The following is an 8,865-nucleotide window of genomic DNA, read 5'->3' on the forward strand; positions in this document are numbered from 1 at the left end:
ATTCCTAAGCAAGGGGGAAAAGAGATAAAGAGTCAAGACTCACTCCCTAAAGAAGCTGCTATCTAATCAGTTCCTATTCCTCCAGCACAAATTCAACTAGTATAATTTTGAGAAGAAATTGTGATTTTTTTGTTTGTTTGTTTTCTGAGAGAAGAGGAAGAGGAAGAGGAAGAGGAAGAGGAGGACGTCTAGCTGAATGTAGCATGGGGGCTACAAAGTTGGAATAACCTTTATAGAGTCAGATCATTGGCCAAGAAAAATAAAATGGTTATGAGATGTTTAGCTAATTTATCTCCATTTTTACAACATTACTGGTAGATGCTTACATGTGCTACTGTAAGGGGGACTATAGAAAAGCTGATGCATAAACAAAAGTGAATTACATTTAAAATAAAACTTTTACTTGGTCTTTTTTTTTTTTTTTGATTGCATTAAGAAACACATGAATTTATCATTGTTCTTTTTTTCCAGAAGAGGAGAGCACCTCATGCTATCCTCATTTACCATGTGTGGGCAGAGGAAGAAAAAAATTCACATTCCTCTAAATACACCATAAGATAAAACAGGTTAAAAAACAGTGAGCTATTATTTAGATAAATAATATTACAATTATGTCACGTATTTTTTTATGTCAGGTGAATTGTAGCCACAGAAAGTTAATAAAAAACATAATGCTTGCACCCATAGATCATTTTACTCTGTATTAAAAAAAAAAAAAAAAAAGTAATGGCTGATAGCAGGAGTCAATGCATCTTATACACCATACTTATCCACTTGTAAAGTGAGGTGGACAGACAGCAAGGAAAGCAACAGGGGCCTGATCCTGTTCCCATCACAGAAAATAGGAAGCTTGCCATTAACTACAAGATGCTGGATTGTGCCTTTGGTTTGCTGGTAAAACTATGTGAATTTTGAATTTTCTTCTGTGGCTAAAACACAGTCCTTTGCTGCCCTCTAGAAGCAGACTACCGCATATGCTTCAGTATTCTCCAATACAGGCCTGTTCCTAGACACACTTTTAAAATATATATATATAAACAATGCAAAGACATGTTGAAACATTTTACTGCCCCTGCATAAATGTTAAAATACATGACTTTATATAAATGCAACAGATTAACTTAACGATCATGTATTTCTGCTTTGTAGTTCACTCAGTACTATGATAACAGCTTTCAAATAGAAGGAATGCAGAAATGTGATGAACTAGGAGGTACTGAGAATTTTGAAGTGTTCTCTCATATCAGAGTATTTTGATAACGTCTGATTATTCTTGTGGAAGCCTGGAATATCGCTGTGTATTGTTCCTGGGATTATCAAATAGAGTCAACTTCCCAGAGGAAATTAACTCAGATTATTTCTTTACTCTGTTTAATAAAACTGAAAATTAGCAAAGGAGAATCATTACTGTATTTTTCTAAGCATAACCCTCACCACACTGATACAGAGCACAGAGAGGAATAAGAGATTCATTTGGACATGCTGAAATCGTCACAAAATGTCAGCTTGTTTTAATTATATGTAATGTATTAATAATTAATTTTTTCTTGCCTCCCAAAGTTGTAGGGATCTCACTTGTTAATAATGACTATTTGATTATCAAGTTTTTAGAAATTGTTATGGTTTTGGGAGGTTGTTGTTTTGTTTTTATTTGTTTAAAATAAAGTTCTAAAAGTGATGGGAAGTGTCTGGTTTCCACCAACTCTCCAATGACCTAGGAATGGCTAATGAAATTTTCCTTTTAAATATAAATTTAAATATTAATATTAATATTAAAAAACACAACCCTCAAGTCTTTTAACCTCAGCACCAAGAAGAATTTAAAGGAGAGCCTAGGTGTGAAAGCAAAGAATAAGATTCAAATCCCATCTAGCATTCAGTTATCACAGAATAATGCAATTAGATGACGAGTGTAGTTTTCTTAGGTGGAGTAACTATTTCTTATTTCACTACCATCACAAGTGGATTTTATGGGTGAAATACCCAAAAATAGGACAATTCTTCTGGCACCATTCCACAAACTGACAGTTGCCATTTATTTAGATCTTGCACCATGTTCATTATTATGTTTCCCAAATTGACCACGGACAGTGGGTGTCTCTCTTCTTGTAGAGCAAGTCTCAAACAGCTGAAAAGTTTTTTCATTCTCCTTACATCAGACAACATCACCAGGCAACCTGCACTCAATGATACCTCCACCATGCTACCGAAAATCTGACAGATTCATAATTTACCAACCATGTTAAAAAATCTTGCCTTGCCTGCTTTCACAGCACTTTGACAACAAAGTACTTTTCTGAGAATATTTCTGAGAATTAAGCTCAACGAGATTCTCATGCCATATATAATTTTAGAGAGGGAGACCTCTACAGTTAAGATTTTGGTTAATGAAATATGTTTTGGATTTTGATGTGTCAATTAAATGCCAAAAGTTACATAAATTGAATCTGTAGCTGCTTACATTTTATCTCCTAAACCTTACTAGTAATGTTAATGTTGCACACTTCAGAATATGCCTGAATATTCTTCCTTTGAAAAGTGCAAATCAAAGATTCAAGAGCTCATTTCAAATACACTCTCCTCCTAGCCAGATGTATGTTATTTTTGTTTCTAATCAATTTATCTAAAATTAAAGCTTGTTTTAAACTGAGGTACATGACAAGGGCAGGAGCAAAGGGCCAGGAGTTTACACAGGTTTTCTGTGAATAAATAGCTGTCTTCCAAAGAACAATACAAAGATAGACTTTGTTAACTACTTCGATTATTTGATTCAGCTGCAATGTCCGTAAATGTGTATACTCCCACACTAAATACAAGCAGAAGGTGGGTCGTGCATACGCCAAGTCCTAGGCATACCAATGAAGGCTAACGTAAGGCTGGCTATTTTAAATCCTCACAAAGAATGCCAAGCCAGGAATTTAGAAAGTTTTCTGAGCTTATTGCTTGTAGGGCTGTCAGCTAAATAAAGCATGGAGTGGATGCCACCAAGCGGTGGCTGTTACCACATACCAGTACGTCCAGCATTATCTCACTATAGGCTGTCACGTCAGCTGCAGGAAAATATTCCTGATGCAGCACTTTGTTGGAAACAGAACAGCACAACTGTAAAAAAAAGGAAAACAGTCTTCTGAGGATAACATTTAATACCTACCACTAATGACAAAACTGGCAGAGACTTGAATGAAACCAATGTCAACTTCCTTTCAAAGCCTTATGTTTATAATATTCTGTGAACAACACAAGGACACTCAGAAAAACAGATCTGCAGTCCGTGTAGACAGCAAACCCACAAGAGAGTCCCTCAGGTGTATCTGGAAGAGTCCCTTCTGAGTGTGAAAGATTATTTGGGTATATCTGCACTGCTAAATGATATAAGGCCGTGAGACGGAACCAAGGATTGCTGAATTATTTCATCACTCCCTTACTCCGGGCAGTTCCAAATTGTTCTCTCTTCGACAAAGTATGGGCACAATTCTGGGAACAATATTCTCCAGAGAATGATCACAAAAGTCATTGTGGTTGGAACTGCGTCAGGTTTGCTTCTTCCACTCTCCAGTTGACTCCCTTTGTTCTTTACAATCCTTCAACTTTATTGCAGCAAATTTTGTCCCTCGAATATCTCATAAACCACATCCCGGGACATATATAGCCTCGGTTCCGTGCTATAAAAACACTCAGGAGGGCTATTTCATGCCTTTGCATTATTTCAGCCGCAGTGGCGCCGCAAGAGGCCCAGAGGAGACATCCAGACATACAGTACAGATGCAGCCAGCCTGCTCTAATACCAGAACTGTGCGAGTAATTACAGTGAGGGCATGAGACAACCCCTGCCACTTGCTGTTGGGATCTCTGGGAAGCAGTTGCTTATATGAGAAGCGATTTAGAAACATGCCCTGAGTACAATCACATTCCTAAAGAGCAGCACAGACATCATACAGGAATCCTGCCACACATACCAGCATGAGTCTTGCAGAGAAAATGTGAAGAAATCTCCACCAAAGGTATTGCACCTGGGATGTGTTACAGATGTCTGGTCCATTCAGGTGAGTTATGCTGATCTCACAATTCTTCCAACCTCACTCAGTTCAGTTTCAAAGGATCTAGGAGAAATGTCTTACCTGCTGAACGGGGCAACAAAGAGCCCTCTACTCTCCAACCTGTTTCTCAGGCAACAAGGGGACTTGCCACAAGTTTCATCTTATAATAAATGTGAAATTGAGAAGGAAGAATTCTGAGTTATTTGTTGCCTCACACTCATTTCAATAATAAATTTTTTGTAAAACAACTACTTATTAATTACGGTTATGCCCCATGTAAATAATACAAGTGCCTAATTAATGTATTATCACAGTTATCTGAAGGCAAAAGACAGTTCAAATTGCTTCTGGCACCAGCCTAAGGGGAATGGCAAAACAGCCTGACTTCACTGCCTAACTTCATAGCTCAGAGCCCTGCAAAGCCAAGGGGGGTTGCTTCGGTGCCACTGCCACTGAAGGAACGAGGGAAGATGTGGCAGAATGAGCAGTGTGCTAGCTTTCTAGGGCTTCTTTTCCTCACCCTCCAAACCTTAATTTCAAATAAATCTTTTGCTTCTTAATAAAGATCCCCATGGAGAGGTGCAATACTAGTCTCCTTCCAAGGTTCCCCTCTCCCTTGTCTTTCCAGCAACACAAGTAGATTGGAATAGGCTCTTCATCTTCAACATCGAACATGTGCCTGCGCTGCTCGGAAAACTTGAACAGGCTCTGGTAAAGCAATTTGACTGCCTAATCTAGGATTTCTACAGTGCTACTAGCAGTAACAATAACTACTGATAATAATGAATAAGAACATTCAGAATAATCTAGACCATGGCTCCAGAAAACAGATATTTTACATCTTCCTTTACCTGAGCCAATACTCACTACATGTAACTGAGATTGTGATCTGCATCACAATCACTTGCCACAGATGATGATTTTAAACAGACTATCAGACATAATAAAACAGTGTCAATACAAAACGTCTTCATCAATATCTAAGCAGTAGGTCTTAGTGATAAATCAGAAAAAAATGTGGATAAGCTAGGCTGGAGGAACAACCCACAGTAATACGGTCCTTCAACATAAATGATAATTTAGGAGAAACAAGTCTTGAAACTCGTGTACATGGTATTAAAATGTGTCAGTAAGACTTAGACAACACCTCACTTTCTTACAGATCACAGAAAACAGGAGACATCAACAAAACTTGTATAGCAGCATGTTCCAAACATATTTTGCATTTCACCTTTGCACTCAGTTTGCATACAGAAAAGCACAGAAGCAAAAATACTTACCCAAAGGTAAGCAAGGAAGGAAACAAAAGAACTCCTCTCAGCTTATAAAACCTATAACTTCATAAAAGCGTGAGTCTCTGTAATGAATGAGATCAAAGATCCTGCTAGCCTGCTACCTCTGACAGTGGCCAAAGCTCTTTTAAAGAACGAAGGACACAACAGGAAAATGCATAAATCGTCAAGAGGCTTATACACTCTAACCAGTACTGACAAAATGGATGACAGAAGGTTATACCTGCCTACGGGTATTAGCCTGAGGAAATGATGTTTTACTGTTTTTTTAATTATGTTGTCATTTTTTTCTCTAACTGATTTTTAATTAAGATATCCGGAACTTGGTATTGGAGAGTTGTGCATTAGGGAACAATGGTTCCCAGAAACTGCCTCTTGTTCTTGAGAAAAAACAGAGAATAAGAGGTGGCCTAGTTCCTGGATTAAGTAAGGGAACTGCAGACCCAAAGCAGTGAAATTACAGGAAAAGAGGAAATGTTCCAGCAGAAGAAAGCTCTTGAAATTATTAAATCTCAAAGAACAATCCCCAATCCGCTATGAGCTAAACTCATATGCTAAAATTAATGTTTGACATCCAAGGACTACAGTGACTGCCCTTCTAATAATAGGGCTGGATGGCATAGGTGGAAGTGAAAACGGAAAGTCATTAAAAAAAAAAAAAAAAGATTGTAAAAAAAGTACTATAAAGTAACAAAATGTGCTAGAAGAAAAGAACTAATCACACAAACATACTCAGCACAGATGAACCTCTGAACTCGTGTGGATCAGTTTGTAATTACTAAACAATATAGGAGACATCAGTTAATTCAAATAAAAGTGGCCGAATATTCTGCTGGTATTTGACACATATACCTAGGATAAACTCATTGACGAAAATCCAACCCAGAAAAATGGCTTTACTTTATCAATGGCTGTGGTGTTCCTTAAATACTACAGAATAAATTCTATCCCAATCTGTGTGCTTGAAGTTTCCACAGACTATCGTATAGTGTGTTTTTTCTACCCAGCAATGACAGAGAATTTTTCACCATTGCTGCAAACAGCTGGAGTTTTATTAGTCAAGTTCATTTAAGTCATGAGGACTCCTTTTGAGAGGAGAAAGTTCCAGGGAGATTTCTGGGTGAGAACACTTCTAAACAAGTTAAGACAGACACAAGATATCACAAGATAAACAGACATCATCATAAACCCTGCTATTTGATCATACCCAGGAGAAATATTATAAAACACTGTCAACTGGATATTCCAGAGCTTTCTTATCTTCAGAATTTGCCATTAATAAGATATCATCATCTTTAGTATGTTATTCTGGAAACTTACTTAGAGGTAATAAGCAGGAAATTTGGCGTTATTTTCAACATCATCCTCCGTAATTATTTCTAAGTCATAGTACAAAAATATTTCTCCACTCCATGATTTGTGCAGCTTGTGCTCTTGTGCATACTCTGATGACTCAAAATTTCAACAGACCCTCATGACATTATTTTTTTTCAATGTTTTATGTGCAGCTGAAGCTGCTGGGCCATACATACCAGGAATATCTGTAGCATCATATTAATAACCATTAAGTCAAATCACGTGCAAAATCAGCATATACAAATTAAGCTTTTATATGTCTATGCCAAGTCCTATACTTTAGGATTGAAGTAGATTTAATTTGCAATAGTTGAAGATTAGTTGTCATTCCTCTTTTGTGTCTTGTTCCAGTAACAACCACTTCTTTGGTTTTAATCACAAGTAAGTTTTCCTTATTTTCAAAGTATTTTACCTGCTGATTAAGTCCCAGGCTCTGCCTCTCATTAGCTAGTAATTTGAAGCAAGTAACTTTGTACTTTTGTTTATCATGCAAAAGTCAATATCACTTTATACAACACCATTCTGTCTTTAATAAGAATTTGGGGGTATTCTGGTACTTGCTTTGCTTTAGTCTTCCTGGGTAACCATGTTTAAATAGGCTTCAGGTAGCAGAATAGACGTTTTCAACTTTCAGAGCCATTAATGCAACAGAACTAGGTGAGAATTTGTGAGCTAGAGATCCAGCTGGAGTATAAGTGCTCGTGAAAAGACAGGACGTCTGCAGGAAACCAGGAGATTGTCCAAAGATGTCAAGGACAATGATTTGCAATAATGCACTTAAAAACAGGAAGCTGTGTGAGTACAAAAACTGTGGGGGGGAAAACAAAACAAACCAGGATAAGCCTTGCTGTGGTATATTGTATGCATATAGGATAGTGGTCATATATAACTGGAGCTACATAAAGGAATGAGGACTGAAGTGGCAGGAAAAGTTGTAGAAGGTGTGCAAGGTAAACAAGACATAGACAGTATGAACCAGATAAATGAAGGAGAATTTGGGGAAGAAACTTTACAAGGCCACTAGTACCTAGGTAATCATATCAGTAATCCCATATAAAAACTCAGATTGCTCTAGTAATAGTATCAAAACCACCAAATTTGTGTGCAGATGTAGCAAAATCAGGACCAATAAAGAAAAAGTAATTAAGGGTTGATCGTTTATTTTGGAGGGGATTTGGCAGAGAAAGGGAAGCACACATGATTTCTAGAAGACTTGGTATGAGAGAGCAGAACAATGACGGATAGAATTGCACCCCAATAATAAGCGGGGTGATAGTATTGTAATTGTGTGTAATTAATAAGACTTAAGAGTGAGAAACTCAGAAATTGCCATAGGGTGAGAAATCATGGAATTGTACACATTAATAATAGTAATGTAATTATTAGTCACTTAATGGATTTATTAGATTATTAATAGTGCAATGATTAACTAATACATTTTATAGCCTCTCATGTCACGCCTGCAGTCAAAAGGAGAACAGTCATGCCTTTAGGTAACAGCTGATCTCTCACCCCTGAGTGCTCTGAAGGACATTTTAAGATTACTTGTTTTAGTCCATAAGGGCTACAAACTTTGGCGGTGAGTTTTATTACTGATTTCACAAATTTTCCTCAGGATAAAACTGCACCATTTTGTTCTAGCTTAGTTGTTCGAACCACTACTTGCATCCTCATTGTTTAATGAGTAGCTTGCTTTAGCTGAATTGAAGCTTCAATTTAACTGACTTGATCCTAAAATAAAAATTAGAATAAATAAAATAAAATAAAATAAATAAAATAAAATAAAATAAAATAAAATAAAATAAAATAAAATAAAATAAAATAAAATAAAATAAAATACTTTTAACAGCTTTAAATTGATGAAGTAGCCAAATCTTTAACGAAATCACTTTCAATTCACAGACTCAGGTAAACCTGTAGAATTTTCTCATATATGAGAACATGTGTAAATACTTAACGCTCATGCATTGCTTTGTTTTGGAGTGGATTTACACTTGATACAGCATGATTCCTGACATTCTTCTTTTAGAGCCTTCTCTGCACTTGTCTAGCATAATACCTGTTTGGCCTTTGCTGTCTGTCTCGTTTCTCCAGCAGTGCCCACACAGTCCCTCTGAGTCACACTCCCAATACAGCAGCTTTACAGAGAGGATTTTTGTTGCTGTTTTGTGGGGTTTTTT

Source organism: Anser brachyrhynchus, assembly GCF_964034855.1.
Source record: "Anser brachyrhynchus genome assembly, chromosome: 2".
NCBI lineage: Eukaryota > Metazoa > Chordata > Aves > Anseriformes > Anatidae > Anser > Anser brachyrhynchus.